Raw genomic sequence first — 17,511 nt, forward strand, 5'->3', positions numbered from 1 at the left:
TGATTTGTGGAACCAATTGCCGCGTAACATTGTGGAGGTGGGGTCCCTCGATTGTTTCAAGCACGGGTTGGACAAGTATATGAGTGGGATTGGGTGGTTATAGAATAGGAGCTGCCTCGTATGGGCCAATAGGCCTTCTGCAGTTACCTTTGTTCTTATGTTCTTATGTTCTTATAATATATATAAATGATTTAGATTCAGGTTTGAGTAGCAACATTTGCAAATTTGCCGATGATACGAAAATCGGTAGGGAAATTAATTCGGAGGAGGACTCACTATCACTTCAAGTTGATCTAGATAGGGTTTTGAAATGGTCAAAGGATTGGCAGATGCAGTTTAATGCTGATAAATGTAAAGTTCTGAGGTTAGGTAATGATGATAGAGTTACAAGATACGAGCTAGATGGTGTTGTGATTGCGAAGTCGGATTGCGAAAGGGATCTGGGAGTTATGATTAGTAAGAATTTAAAACAAAAGGATCAATGCATAAATGTTCGTAATAAGGCAAATCGGACACTTGGATTTATTAATCGCAGCGTTAGTAACAAGACACCTGGTGTGGTTCTCAAGCTATATCTTGCTCTAGTTAGGCCCCATTTAGATTATGCAGTTCAGTTTTGGTCGCCATATTATAGAATGGATATAAATTCACTTGAACGTGTCCAGCGTAGGATGACTAAGTTAATTCCCCAAATTAGAAATCTTTCATATGAAGAAAGATTAACAAAGCTTAAGTTGCATTCACTGGAAAGGCGAAGAGTTAGGGGTGACATGATAGAGGTTTACAAGTGGATGAATGGACATAACCGGGGGGATATTAATAGGGTATTAAAAGTATCAACACAGGACAGAACACGAAACAATGGATATAAATTGGATAAGTTTAGATTTAGGAAAGACTTGGGTAAATACTGGTTCAGTAACAGGGTTGTTGATTTGTGGAACCAATTGCCGCGTAACATTGTGGAGGTGGGGTCCCTCGATTGTTTCAAGCACGGGTTGGACAAGTATATGAGTGGGATTGGGTGGTTATAGAATAGGAGCTGCCTCGTATGGGCCAATAGGCCTTCTGCAGTTACCTTTGTTCTTATGTTCTTATGTTCTTATGTAATATTATTTGCTTTTTCGTATAATTCTATCCAAATAGTTTCTGAGTGTGGCTCAGTTTTGATTCCCTCTTTGAGACTACATTTCAAATTGTCCCTAACATATATGGCTACTCCCCCTCCTCGTCTAATATATCTATCTGTGTGAAATAGTTTAAATCCATTTATCTGATATTCAGCTAATAGTTCTCTATTTTCTACATTCATCCACGTTTCGGTAAGTGCAATAATATCTATTTTTTCTGTGCAGACAAGAGCATTTAATTCGTTAATTTTATTTCTTAGACTTCTACTGTTAGTGTAATATACCCTAAGTGAATTGTTATTTTGAGGCCCTTCTCTTTCCCTGATCATTTTGCCAATTCCTTTCTCCCACAAACACATACTTTTATTATCTCCTTCATAAGAACATAAGAACAAAGGTAACTGCAGAAGGCCTATTGGCCCATACGAGGCAGCTCCTATTCTATAACCACCCAATCCCACTCATATACTTGTCCAACCCGTGCTTGAAACAATCGAGGGACCCCACCTCCACAATGTTACGCGGCAATTGGTTCCACAAATCAACAACCCTGTTACTGAACCAGTATTTACCCAAGTCTTTCCTAAATCTAAACTTATCCAATTTATATCCATTGTTTCGTGTTCTGTCCTGTGTTGATACTTTTAATACCCTATTAATATCCCCCCGGTTATGTCCATTCATCCACTTGTAAACCTCTATCATGTCACCCCTAACTCTTCGCCTTTCCAGTGAATGCAACTTAAGCTTTGTTAATCTTTCTTCATATGAAAGATTTCTAATTTGGGGAATTAACTTAGTCATCCTACGCTGGACACGTTCAAGTGAATTTATATCCATTCTATAATATGGCGACCAAAACTGAACTGCATAATCTAAATGGGGCCTAACTAGAGCAAGATATAGCTTGAGAACCACACCAGGTGTCTTGTTACTAACGCTGCGATTAATAAATCCAAGTGTCCGATTTGCCTTATTACGAACATTTATGCATTGATCCTTTTGTTTTAAATTCTTACTAATCATAACTCCCAGATCCCTTTCGCAATCCGACTTCGCAATCACAACACCATCTAGCTCGTATCTTGTAACTCTATCATCATTACCTAACCTCAGAACTTTACATTTATCAGCATTAAACTGCATCTGCCAATCCTTTGACCATTTCAAAACCCTATCTAGATCAACTTGAAGTGATAGTGAGTCCTCCTCCGAATTAATTTCCCTACCGATTTTCGTATCATCGGCAAATTTGCAAATGTTGCTACTCAAACCTGAATCTAAATCATTTATATATATTATAAACAACAGAGGTCCCAGGACAGAGCCTTGAGGCACTCCACTTACAACATTTTCCCACTCTGACTTGATTCCATTTATACTAACTCTCTGTTTCCTTTGGTATAGCCATGCCCAAATCCAGCTTAATATAGCACCCCCAATACCATGAGACTCTATTTTTTTAATCAGTCTTTCATGTGGCACTATATCAAAAGCTTTGCTAAAGTCAAGGTATACAACATCGCAATCCTTACCACTATCAACTGCCTCAACAATGCTAGAATAAAAAGATAACAAATTTGTTAAACTTGAACGGCCATTTATAAAACCATGTTGCGACTCAATTATTAATTTATGTTTTTCAAGATGAAGACGAATTTTATTTGCTATTATAGATTCGAGTAACTTTCCCACAATAGACGTTAGGCTAATTGGTCGATAGTTAGACGCAAGTGATCTATCTCCTTTCTTAAAAACTGGTATCACATTAGCAACTTTCCAAAACTCTGGCACTCTGCCTGACTCTATTGATTTATTAAATATGGTTGACAGTGGGTCACAAAGCTCCTCTTTGCATTCTTTAAGCACCCTAGCAAACACTTCATCCGGCCCTGGGGATTTGTTTGGTTTGAGTTTTACTATTTGTTTAAGAACATCCTCCCTGGTAACTGCTGAACTCGTCAACCTGTCCTCGTCCCCACCCACATAGACTTGTTCGGCTGAAGGCATATTGTTAAGTTCCTCTTTAGTAAATACAGATACAAAATATTTATTAAAAATACTTCTCCAAATCAATTCCCATACCTCTATCTACTAACAGTTTAAATCCAAACAAACACCTGTAACCACTTCTTCCAACGAGTTCGCAATAGCAACAACCCCAGCTCTCGATAGATGCACTCCATCACGAGCATACATTTCATTTCTTCCATAGAAGTGTTCCCAGTTGTCTATGAAAGATATTGCATTTGATTTGCAATATCTTTCCAGCCGGCAATTGACACCAAGTGCCCTTGACATCCATTCATTTCCCACTCCCTTTCTTGGAAGAATGCCACATATGATCGGGATTCCTCCCTTGCTCCTAACTAATTCAATGGCTGTCCTGAATCTCTGTATTAGTTCTTCACTCCTAACTCGTCCAACATCATTACCCCCTGCACTAATACAAATAATGGGTTTGTTCCCATTTCCTGTCATAATATCATTCATGTTTCCAACAATATCACCAATTCCAGCTCCCGGGTAGCAAACCCTTAATCTGTTCCCCCTATCTCTGGCACAAAACGTTCTGTCTAAATACCTCACCTGGGAATCTCCCTCAACCAAAATTCGCTTCGATCCTCCCTTTTCCTTTCGAGCAGTTTGAGGGACCTGCGCTTTAATGCTCCTCGTTACTTTGTCTTTGCCACCTCGTTGAACAACAGGTTCAACACAGCACTCGTCCTCTAATACGTCAAATGCATTAAAAGTCCTTAGGTGTAGGCTATTAGTTGTCGGTTTTGCCAAGGTCTTCTTAAGAACCCTGTCTTTCACAACTTGCCAAGACGAGGACTTCTTAATACTGGTCCCGTCAGTCCTTCTTAATGAGGTCCCGTCAACACTGGCCTCCTCCTTCGTTTCCTCCCGAAGTCCCAGCCGTCGCACCTCCTCCCGCAGGGAATCCATCTCTGCTCTCAGAGCTCCAACCATACTCACCAAATCCCTCACTAAATGAGTGGGATTGGGTGGTTAGAGATAGGAGTATATGAGTGGGATTGGGTGGTTAGAGATAGGAGCTGCCTCGTATGGGCAAATAGGCTTTCTGCAGGTACCTTTGTTCTTATGTTCTTATAAGAACATAAGTTTATGTTATGTTATGTTCTTATAAGAACATAAAAACAAAGGTAACTGCAGAAGGCCTATTGGCCCATACGAGGCAGCTCCAATCTCTAACCACCCAATCCCACTCATATACTTGTCCAAACAGAGATTGAAACAATCCAGGGACCCCACCTCCACCACGTTACGCGGTAATTGGTTCAACAACTCAACAACCTTGTTACCGAACCAGTATTTACCCAAGTCTTTCCTAAATCTAAACTTATCCAATTTATACCCATTGTTTCGTGTTCTGTCTTGTGTTGATATTTTTAATACCCTATTAATATCCCCCCTGTTATGTCCATTCATCCACTTGTAAACCTCTATCATGTCACCCCTAACTCTTCGCCTTTCCAGTGAATGCAACTTAAGCTTTGTTAATCTTTCTTCTTATGAAAGATTTCTAATTTGGGGAATTAACTTAGTCATCCTACGCTAGACACGTTCATACGAACATAAGAACAGAGTTAACTGCCGAAGGCCTATAGGACCATACGAGGCAGCTCCAATCTATAACCACCGAATCCCACTCATATACTTGTCCATCCCGTAGTTGATACAATCGAGGGACCCCACCTCCACCACGTTACGCGGTAATTGGTTCCACAAATCAACCTCCCTGTTACCGAACCAGTATTTACCCAAGTCTTTCCTAAATCTAAACTTATCCAATTTATACCCATTGTTTCGTGTTCTGTCTTGTGTTGATACTTTTAATACCCTGAACAAATCTACAAGGGCCGTGACGAGGATTCGAACCTGCGTCCGGGAGCATCCCAGACACTGCCTTAATCGACTGAGCTACGACAGGGTTAATACCCTATTAATATCTCCTAAGAACATAAGAACAAAGGTAACAGCACAAGGCCTATTGGCCCATACGAGGCAACTCCTATCTATAAGCACCCAATCTCACTCATATACTTGTCCAACCCGCGCTTCAAACAATTTAGGGACCCCACCTCCACCACGTTACGCGGTAATTGGTTAAGAACATAAGAACAAAGGTAACTGCAGAAGGCCTATTGGCCCATACGAGGCAGCCCCTATCTATACGTTACTATACTATCACCACGTTACGCGGTAACGGCTAGGTAATGATGATGGAGTTACAAGATACGAGCTAGATGGTGTTGAGATTGCGAAGTCGGATTGCGAAAGGGATCTGGGAGTTATGATTAGTAAGAATTTAAAACAAAAGGATCAATGCATGAATGTTTGTAATAAGGCAAATAGGACACTGGGATTTATTAATCGCAGCGTTAGTAACAAGACACCTGGTGTGGTTCTTAAGCTATATCTTGCTCTAGTTAGGCCCCATTTAAATTATGCAGTTCAGTTTTGGTCGCCGTATTATAGAATGGATATAAATTGACCAGACCACACACTAGAAGTTAAGAACATAAGAACAAAGGCAAGTGCCTATTGGCCCATATGAGGCAGCTCCTATTTATAACCACCCAATCCCACTCATATACTTGTCCAACCCGCGCTTGAAACAATCGAGGGACCCCACCTCCAGCACGTTACGCGGTAATTGGTTCCACAAATCAACAACCCTGTTACTGAACCAGTATTTACCCAAGTCTTTCCTAAATCTAAACTTATCCAATTTATACCCATTGTTTCGTGTTCTGTCTTGTGTTGATACTTTTAATACCCTATTAATATCCCCTTTGTTATGTCCATACACCCACTTGTAAACCTCTATCATGTCACCCCTAACTCTTCGCCTCTCCAGTGAATGCAACTTAAGCTTTGTTAATCTTTCTTCATATGAAAGATTTCTAATTTGGGGAATTAACTTAGTCATCCTACGCTGGACACGTTCAAGTGAATTTATATCCATTCTATAGTACGGCGACCAAAACTGAACTGCATAATCTAAATGGGGCCTAACCAGAGCAAGATATAGCTGAAGAACCACACCAGGTGTCTTGTTACTAACGCTTCGATTAATAAATCCCAGTGTCCTATTCGCCTTATTACGAACATTCATGCATTGATCCTTTTGTTTTAAATTCTTACTAATCATAACTCCCAGATCCCTTTCGCAATCCGACTTCGCAATCTCAACACCATCTAGCTCATATCTTGTAACTCTATCATCATTACCTAGCCTCAAAACTACATTTATCAGCATTAAACTGCATCTGCTAATCTTTTGACCATTCTAAAACCCTATTTAGATCAACTTGAAGTGATAGCGAGTCTTCTTCCGTGTTAATTTCCCTGCCGATTTTTGCATCATCTGCAAATTTGCAGATGTTGCTACTTAAACCTGAATCTAAATCATTTATATATATTATAAACAACAGAGGTCCCAGGACAGAGCCCTGAAGTACTCCACTAACAACATTATCCCACTCTGACTTAACCCCATTTATACTAACTCTCTGTTTCCTTTGGAATAGCCATGCCCTAATCCAACTTAATATAGCACCTCCAATACCATGAGCCTCTATTTATTTAATCAGTCTTTCATGTGGCACCGTATCAAAAGCTTTGCTAAAGTCAAGGTACAAAACATCACAATCCTTACCACTATCAACTGCCTCAACTATGCTGGAATAAAAAGTTAGCAAATTTATTAAACATGAACGGCTATTTGTAAAACCATGTTGCGACTCATTTATTAATTTATGTTTTTCAAGATGGAGACGAATTGTATTTGCAATTATTGATTCAAGTAACTTTCCCACAATAGACGTTAGGCTAGTTGGCCGATAGTTTGACGCAAGTGATCTATCTCCTTTCTTAAAAATTGGTACCACATTAGCTACCTTCCATGACTCTGGCACTCTGCCTAACTCTATTGATTTATTAAATATGGTAGACAGTTGCTCGGAAAGCTCCTCTTTGCATTCTTTAAGCACCCTGGCAAACACTTCATCCGGCCCTGCAGGACACAGTTCACCCAGTGAGCCAACTCCACGCTGACTTTGTCTCCAGTAGCACAGAGCATCACCTTCACTCACCAGACCACTCCACAAGTGATCATTTGAATTTCATCATGGAATTCCAATTGAATTATAGTCGATCCAGCAATGCTGCTCAGTGTAGGAAAAGACCATCGATACTGGATACAAGTTCTGAAAGTGACGGCGAGTGGTATCACGTGAATAAGGCAAACAGGACAAGCCACTCCATGACGACTTATCGCCCTTTAATCTCTCCAACTTCTCCAGCTCTCCCATCGCCTCAGACTAGATCTACGCTTCCAATCTTCAAAGTGCAGCACACCGAAGGTAAGTCTTCCTACGCTACTGTAGTGGACCTGGAAAAAGAGTACCCCCAGCTCCAGATCAGAGCAAAACCTAATCTCAGAGGAGAATACATTCTGAGGCCTAAAGACGAGTCGGCCGCTACGATTCTAAAAAATTACGCAAAATGTGAGGAACTGAAACCAGAGGATAAAATAAATAAAATCATTGTCCTCCACTATCCCTTGCATATGGCCCTTGGCCATCTCGAAAAGCTGAACTATGTGGTGTCAGCAGAGAGGCCAAGTACGAACCACAAAACAGGAAACTCGACAAGTCCTTCTCACAGTAAGAGGACGGATCGCGGAGAAACTTGACCTTGGAATCTGGGGCGTGTTCCAACACAGGCCTTACACCCTAGAACCCCTAAGATGCTTCAGATGTCAGAGATTTGGGCATCACAAAGATGACTGCCAATGCCCAGTGAGGTGCGGAGTCTGCAGCCAGCCCCATGACACAAAAACATGTATTGATAAACTCAAGGCAAACCACCCTGTTCAGGCAAAATGCCCAAATTATTCCAAGGCACATCATGCCTGGAACTTGAAATGCCCTGAAAGGCTCAAAAGGCTTCAAACGAACCCCACCACGCCTACAGCGGAGCCGAAACCCCCACCAAAACGAATACCAGCTCCCATGCCCACTAAAACCGCGTGGGGTCTACCCATTCAGGAAGAGGGGGCACACGGCCCTTCACCATCGGCCATGGTGAAGGGTGAGAAGACCTCTGTACAGGACAGAAAGAAAGATGAAGGACGCAAGAATCATGTTCAAAGCAATCGGCCTCCCATTTCATCCAGTAAGCACACTGGGGCCAATAGGAGTAGCAATTCCAGTGTCAAAGTTACCACCGAGAAGGGTCTAAAAGCTACTAGGCCCCAAACCTGCACAGCATTAAATAGTGCTCCAACTGAACTGGACGCTCTCTCATTGAAGTGTTCAATGTGTACAGGTCTCCACATGCCGAAATGGATCTCTGGCCAATGCTCAAAACTTTGGTCAATGAGTTGATCGAAAGTCTGCTGTCATCACATGGAATCAAGCAAACCACAGAGACTCGGAAGACAATTGAGCACAAGCTCAAGAAATTCGAAGATGTAATATCCACACCGTCAAGACAGCAGGGCAGGAGACACCCCCATAAAAAACAGATAGAGACCAGCTCGTCGGAAAGCGACATTGATGAGTCAATTTCAGGTCCACTAAGAACCTATACACCAATTGCAACTTCCATGGCGTCTTCATCAGACTCCATGGATACCACGGAATTATCAGCAAATTCCAAGAACCTAGAGGTCTAAAGATCCTGCAATGGAATGCGCAAGGACTGCGCACTAAATTGCAACACTTGCAATGCATAGCAGCAACCAAGGGCATAGACATCCTGATACTACAGGAGAGCTTGCTTCGAGCCGGATTAGAACCTAAAATCTCAGGCTATCGAGGTTTCTTCCTTCCATGGATCAATGGGCAATCCAGGGGATGTGCAATCTATGTAAAATGTGACCTGATCTCCAAGTCCATAATCAGCCCACCCAATTGTGGAGCAGGGACAGAGGTAATGGGAGTTACCATTGAGCTAAGACACGACAAACTTGAAGTGTTCAATGTGTACAGGTCTCCACAAGCCGAAATGGATCTCTCTGTGTTATTTGGACAAGCGACAACAACAAACACAATCATTTGTGGAGATTTTAATGCCCATCATCGATTGGCACTGGGCTCGAACAGAACAAATGAAGCCGGCATTCACATTACACATCTACTGGACCAGCTTCCAGAAATACAAATCCTAAACAAGAATGAACCTACCCACATCCAAGGAGGCAGATTAGACCTAACCTTCGTTTCAGCCTCCCTAAGAGATGCAGCAACATGGTCAGTTGAGCCCACACTCACAAGCGACCACTATGGGGTCCAAATTGATCTTCAGTTAGACCTACCCACCCCACCTTCGCCTCCATCTGAAGCCTGGAACTTTGCTTTAGCAAACTGGGACCGATTTCAAAACCTCATTTCAGAGTGGCAAAGAAACTATGATCTTCCCAAAGACATTAATCAGGCAGAACAAGAATTTGTCAAAGTGATTCAAAGTGCAGCCAACCACTCAATCCCACTGAAAAAACAGTCCACCGGACACCATAAAGATCATTGGTACTATTGCGAACGTGTCAAAGAACTCAACCATAGACTCAACAAAACAAGAAAGCTATACAAAAAGCAGCCAAGTGACCGCAACAGGATTTGCTTTGTGAGGTCAAGGAACATGTGCATCGAGAGACCAGACAAATAAAAGAACAAAAGTGGCTGGAATGGTGTTCACACCTGAATGAACACACCTCTCTCGGAGAGATGTTGCAGCAAATTCACCGAGCCAAAGGGAATAAAACACCTAAAGCTCCACACCCCAAGGATCCTCAACAGGAAGCCGAAGTACTGGCAACCAGGTTTGCAGAGAGAGCAGCCAGCAATCAACTTCCACCAGATGTATTAGCAGTACAGACCGGGCTAGAGGAAGAAAGGTGGCACAGAATCCTTACAGCATGTGAAGAAGTCTCTGACACTAATGCCCCCTTCACACTGGATGAGCTCAATCGGGCTAAGAAAAACTCCAAGGATACATCCCCTGGAGCCGACAAAATAACCTATAAAATGATTAGAAACCTCGGCCCAGAGGGAGACGCTGCATACCTAAGGTTAATTAATTTAGCCTGGACTTCTCAAACTAGACCTTCTGCTTGGAATAGAGCAGACATAGTGCCGATCTCAAAACCCAAAGATCCAGCTAATCCCAGGCCCATCTCTCTCCAAAGCTGTGCAGCCAAGACGGCTGACAGAATGGCACTCAACAGACTGGAGTGGAAAATGCCTAAACTGCACCATGATATGTATGCCTATAGAAGAGGGGTTGGCACAGTGGAATGTACTACAACTCTGTTAGCCCACTTGAATGACAGAACAGGAATGCTGATATTCCTGGACGTCGAAAAAGCCTTTGAACTGGCTAGCGCCCCAGCTATTCTCTGCTGCCTCATTGACAAAGAGGTCAGAGGCAACCTGCTCTCCTGGACAAAAACTGTCTCATAAACAGAGAAGCAAGAGTAAAGCTTCATGGCACAGTCTCTGAGTACAAAAGACATGAAAATGGTACACCGCAAGGAGGTACTCTCAGCCCTCTTCTCTTCAACTGTTTAATGGAAAGAATAATGAGGTTGAAACTTCCACATCACTGCAGGCTGCTAAACTACGCGGACGACTTTGTCATCATCATAAAAGGAAGGGATGCGGCGCGCGAAGCCCAACATCAAACTCACAGTACAGGGTAAACCATTTGAATGGGTCGACACCTTTCAGTATCTAGGAATCATCCTGGACACACCCATGAATTTTAATGCTGAGGTCACTTACTTGAGAGAGTGAACTGCGGCCCGGAAGGCAATCCTCAGGTCGCTAACCTCCCTTTCTGGAGAAGCCAATCTGCAAGTCCTTCGCACATACTATGTACAGGCAGTCAGATCAGTGATCGATTATGCCGCGCCTGCACTCACAAATCTATCACACCAATAGTGGAAAAAGCTTGAAGTTGCCCAAAACAATGCTATGAGAGCCGCACTGGGAGCCCCCATGTGGACCAGGCTTGAAACTCTTAGACTGGAGACGGGTTTGCCCTCTCTACAAGAAAGAATATCACAAAGGACAGCTACAATTGTCAGTAAGATAATTATTTATTCTGATCCAATCCCAGTACGGCAGGCCTTGGTGGATGGACTAGGCCAAAACAATGGAAACGCTTGGGTTGCAATAGCAGGAAAAGTCCTAAACAGACTACATTAAAAAAACATGATTCTTGATAGAGAGGGTGATCATCCACACCCAAATTACACTCCTTCCACGCCGTGGGAAGAGCCTACTTTCAAAATAGTAATTGAAAGTCTCCCAATGATCCGACAACCCTAAGGCTCATAATAGAAGAGCAAATGTATAGCATAGCAGTAGCAGGAGCCACCCACATCTTCACAGACGGATCGGTGGACACAGAAAATGAGAGTGCTGGCGCTGCTCTTTGCACGACCAGCGTACAGGCATATTGGAGACTGGGAGGACTAGTATCATCAACCCAAACTGAGCTGTTTGCCATACAACAGGCATTCGCATATGTCATTGCACAAAACACTCAAAATGCAATCATACACACAGACTCAAAAGCTGTACTTCAAATACTAGGACAAAAACAGTGGAAAGATAATGTGGAAATAATTACCACCATTTTGTATCTTGGAGCAGTCACTAAAGGCAAAGGACTCAACATAACTTTAAACTGGATCCCATCCCATATTGGAATCCCATTAAATGAAAAAGCTGATGAAATTGCTAAATTGGCAACTCGTCATCCAGTGATACATAAAACAATTCAACCCAGCCTAGAGAACATAAAAAACATCATCACTAAAAAACTCTCACATCTCAACAAAGCCTACCTACACCAGAGAATAGCTGAAGGTTCGCCATCTGCAACATGGTATCTTCAGGCAACCAAATTAGAAAGGTTAAATATCCCAAAAGGAATCCACAGGGAAATAGCAGTTAGGTTATATAGACTACGTCTAGGTTACAGATGCAACTGGGAGATTGGTGAACCCCGACAGAAAGAGTGCATCTTCTGCCAAACTGTCACAGAAAAGCCATTACTTCACTATCTTCTGGAATGTGAAGCAACCAATGACCTTAGAAGAGCTTTAAGAGTTCCTGAATCATGCAGTGACCACCCTGAAGCCATCAACACAGCCACTCTCCTGGTCAACAAAGGTGTTCAGCAGCTGGAAACCCTCATAAAGACCGTGAAGCAGTATCCTCCCCCGCGATAACAGCTTGATGGTTAAATGCAAACTCAGAATACTGAGAAAAAAAAAATTGTACCACTTACGGGCTATTCATGCCCGTGCCACCTCTTGGGTGGCTTAATCTTCATCAACCATCCGGCCCTGGGGATTTGTTTGGTTTTAGTTTTACTAATTGTTTAATTACATCCTTCCTGGTAACTGCTAAACTAGTCAACCTGTCCTCATCCCCACCCACATAGACTTGTTCGGCTGAAGGCATGTTGTTAAGTTCTTCTTTAGTAAATACAGATACAAAATATTTGTTAAAAATACTACTCATCTCCTTGTCATTATCCGTTATTTGACCTGTCTCAGATTTTAATGGACCTATCCTTTCCCTAGTCTTAGTTCGATATAACTGAAAAAAAACCTTTAGGATTTGACTTTGCTTGCTCTGCTATGCGAACTTCATAGTTTCATTTTGCTTTCCTAATCTCTTTTTTAACATTTCTAACCAGTTGTATGAATTCCTGTTCTAAACTGACTTCCCCATTCTTAATCCTTTTGTACCAAGCTCTCTTTTTACCTATAAGGTTATTTAAATTATTTGTTATCCACTTTGGGTCATTAGTATTCGATCTATTCAATTTGTATGTTATACTACGTTCCTGTACTTTGATGACCAGACCACACACTAGAAATTGAAGAGACGACGACGTTTCGGTCCGTTCTGGACCATTCTCAAGTCGATTGTGAATGGTCCAGGACGGACCGAAACGTCGTCGTCTCTTCAATTTCTAGTGTGTGGTCTGGTCATCATACTTCAGCCACGTTATTGTGACTTCCTGTGCTTTGTTTAGAATATTCTTAAATAAGTTATATATTAAATCCACATCGAAATCATCTTTTACGTCACCTGTTGCTGAGTTCATGTCTTGCTCTAAGACCGGCCCACACCCCATACCCAAGACTTTCCAATCTATTTGACCCAAAAAATTTCTTTGGCTATTAAAATCAGCTTTTCGAAAATCTGGCACTTTAACCGAATTTTCTCCTACAGGTCTATTCCATTCTATGCTAAATCTGATTTCTTTGTGATCACTGTTCCCTAGCTCACTCCCTATTTCGATGTCATTAATTTGTGTTTCCCTGTTAGTTAACACTAAATCTAAAATATTATTTTCCCGCGTTGGTTCCTTAATGTGTTGCGTAAGAAAGCAATCGTCAATTAATTCTAAAAAAATCTTCTGCTTCACTATTCCCTGTTTTGTTCAACCAGTTTATTCCACTAAAATTAAAGTCACCCATGACATAAATACTGTTAGATCTAGATGCTCTAGATATATCATCCCATAGATGCTTTGCTTCCATTCTGTCTAAATTTGGTGGCCTATATATAACTCCTATTATAATATTATTTGCTTTTTCGTTTAATTCTATCCAAATAGTTTCTGTGTGTGGCTCAGTTTTGATTCCCTCTTTGAGACTACATTTCAAATTGTCTCTAACATATAAGGCTACTCCCCCTCCTTGTCTTATATATCTATCTGTGTGAAATAGTTTAAATCCATTTATTTGATATTCAGCTAATAGTTCTCTATTTTCTACATTCATCCACGTTTCGGTAAGTGCAATAATATCTATTTTTTCTGTGCAGACAAGAGCATTTAATTCGTTAATTTTATTTCGTAGACTTCTACTGTTAGTGTAAATGATTTGTTATTTTGAGGCTCTTTTCTTTCCCTAATCATTTTGGCAATTCTTTTCTCCCACGAACACATACTTTTATTACCTCCTTCCTCCAAATCAATTCCCATACCACTATCTACTAACAGTTTAAACCCAAACAAACACCTCTAACCACTGGTTCCAACGAGTTCGCAACAGCAACAACCCCAGCCCTCGATAGATGCACCCCATCACGAGCATACATTTCATTTCTTCCAAAGAAGTGTTCCCAGTTGTCTATGAAAGATATTGCATTTGATTTGTATTATCTTTCCAGCCGGCAATTGACACCAAGTGCCCTCGACATCAATTCATTTCCCACTCCCTTTCTTGGAAGAATGCCACATATGATCGGGATTCCTTCCTTGCTCGTAACTAATTCAGTGGCTGTCCTGAATCTCTGTATTAGTTCCTCACTCCTAACTCGTCCAACATCATTACCCCCTGCACTAATACAAGTAATGGGTTTATTCCCATTTCCCTTCATAATATCATTCATGTTTCCAACAATATCACCAATTCCAGCTCCCGGATAGCAAACCCTTAATCTGTTTCCCCTATCTCTGGCACAAAACGTTCTGTCTAAATACCTCACCTGGGAATCTCCCACAACCAAAATTCGCTTCGGTACCTCCTTAACTTTCAGAGCAGCCTGAGGGGCCTGTGCTCCGCCGCTCCTCGCTGATTTCTGTTCCGAGTGAACTGCAGGCTCACCACAGCACTCGTCCTCCAACACGGCAAATGAATTTGCTGTCCTTAGGGCGTCTGTAGGCGGCCTTGTCAAGGTCTTCTTAAGACCCCTGTCCTTAACGACTCTCCACGACGAGGTTCCGTCAACACTGGTCTCCTTCGTATCCTCCCGAAGTCTCAGCCGTCGTACCTCCTCCCGCAGGGAATCCATCTCTGCTCTCAGAGCTTTAACCAGACTCACCAAATCCTTCATTAATCCTTCCATTATTGCAATAATAATGTTACTACAATCGGAGCTCCAGCTAACACAACCTCTCACTGTGACTGCACCTGACTCACCTTTGTTCTTATGTTCTTATGACAGAGCCCTGAGGCACTCCACTTACAACATTTTCCCACCCTGACTTAACCCCATTTATACTAACTCTCTGTTTCCTTTGGAATAGCCATGCCCTAATCCAACTTAATATAGCACCTCCAATACCATGAGCCTCTATTTTTTTTAATCAGTCTTTCATGTGGCACCGTATCAAAAGCTTTGCTAAAGTCAAGGTACACGACATCACAATCCTTACCACTATCAACTGCCTCAACTATGCTGGAATAAAAAGACAGCAAATTTGTTAAACATGAACAGCCATTTGTAAAACCATGTTGCGACTCTTGTAGTTTTTTGTAGTTTGTAGAAAACTTGTAGTTTTTTTACACTGATGTCCGTGTTACCTAGTCGTAAATAGGTACCTGGGAGTAAGACAGCTGCTATGGCTGCTTCCTCTGTGTGTGTGTGTGTGCTCACCTATTTGTGCTCACCTACTTGTGCTAGCGGGGGTTGAGCTTTGACTCTTTGGTCCCGCCTCTCAACCGTCAATCAACTGGTGTACAGATTTCTGAGCCTACCTGACTATCATATCTACATTTAAAACTGTGTATGGAGTCAGCCTCCACCACATCACTGCCTAATGCATTCCACCTGCTAACTACTCTGACACTGAAAAAATTCGTTCTAACGCCTCTGTGGCTCATTTGGGTACTCAGTTTCCACCTGTGTCCCTTTCTTCGCATACCACCAGTGTTGAATAGTTTATCCTTGTTTACAAGGGTGCCTGGTCGACGACCTGGCCGCGGGGACGCTAAGTCCCGGAAGCACCTCAAGGTAACCCTGTGATTACCTATGGGAATTTTGCAGGTAGTGATCATGTCTCCCCTTACTCTTCTGTTTTCCAGTGTTGTAAGGTGCATCTCTCGCAGCCTTTCCTCGTAACTCATGACTCTTAGTTCCGGGACTAGTCTAGTGGCATACCTCGGAACTTTTTCCAGTTTTGTCTTGTGCTTCACAAGGTACGGGCTCCATGCTGGGGCCGCATACTCCAGGATTGATCTTACTTGTGTGGTATACAAGATTCTGAATGATTCCTTACACAGGATCCTAAATGCTATTCTGATGTTAGTCAGCCTCGCATGTGCCGCAGACATAATTCTTTTTATGTCGGCTTCAGGAGACAGGTTTTGTGTGATTTCAACCCCTAGATCTTTCTCTGTCCGTTTCATGAAGTACTTCATCTCCTATTCTGTATCCTGTGTCTGGCCTTCTGTCTCCACCGCCTAGTTTCATTACTTTGCATTTACTCGGGTTGAATTTGAGCAGCCATTTGTTGGACCATTCATTCAATCTGTCCAGGTCATCTTGTAGCCTCCTACTATCCTCTGTTTCAATCCTCCTCATAATTTTTGCGTCATTAGCAAACATTGAGAGAAACGAGTCTATACCCTCTGGGAGATCATTTACTTATAACAGAAACAGTATAGGTCTAAGGACTGACCCCAGCGGGACTCCACTTGTGACGTCTCGCCAGTCTGAGACCTCACCCCTCACAGTGACTCGTTGTCTCCTGTTCCTTAGGTACTCCTTTATCTATTGGAGTACCTTCCCTTTCACTCCAGTCTGCATCTCCAGCTTTTTCACTAGCCTCTTGTGTGGAACTGTATCAAAGGTTTTCTGGCAATCCAAAAATATGCAGTCTGCCCACCCTTCTCTTTCTTGCCTGATTTTTCTTGCCTGGTCGTAGAATTCAATTAACCCTGTGAGGCAGGACCTGCCATCCCTGAACCCATGTTGATGCTGTGTTACAAAGTTCCTCCGCTCCATATGTTCCACTAGCTTTCTTCGCAGAATCTTCTCCGTCAGCTTGCATGGTATGCAGGTTATGGACATTCGCGTGTAATTCAGTGCCTCCTGTTTATCTCCTTTCTTGCATATCGGGAATACATTAGCTGCTGTGGGAACCGACCTGTGAGATTTATATATATTTAATTTACATGAATTTATATGGAATTTATATTACGTTAATTTATATATTTCGATAGCAATTTGTATGATGTTAAGTGGACTGTATTTCTGCAATTATCTCACAAATCGATCCTTACACATTAGGGGGGGGGGTTATATTAAATTTATATATATGCAGCCAATCAAACTATAGTATTAAACAACATATATTAGAAAAAAATTGGAGGTGCCTTATCTTATTGTATGGTAGTCCACCAGGTATAACTAGGATGTAGACACCAAATTATCCTCGTGAGAGGATAATTTGCTTTCATCACCCAAGTAACTGATGTACCAAGATTAATTCTTGCTTCCTCTTCTTTTTCCTGTCAAAGGGCACTAGCTGTAAAGCCGGAATCCTAATATATGACAGCTATATCAGAAAAAAAACACTGTATATTATATAGATA

The sequence above is a fragment of the Procambarus clarkii genome, chromosome 57 (genome assembly GCF_040958095.1).
Source record: "Procambarus clarkii isolate CNS0578487 chromosome 57, FALCON_Pclarkii_2.0, whole genome shotgun sequence".
NCBI classification, from domain to species: domain Eukaryota; kingdom Metazoa; phylum Arthropoda; class Malacostraca; order Decapoda; family Cambaridae; genus Procambarus; species Procambarus clarkii.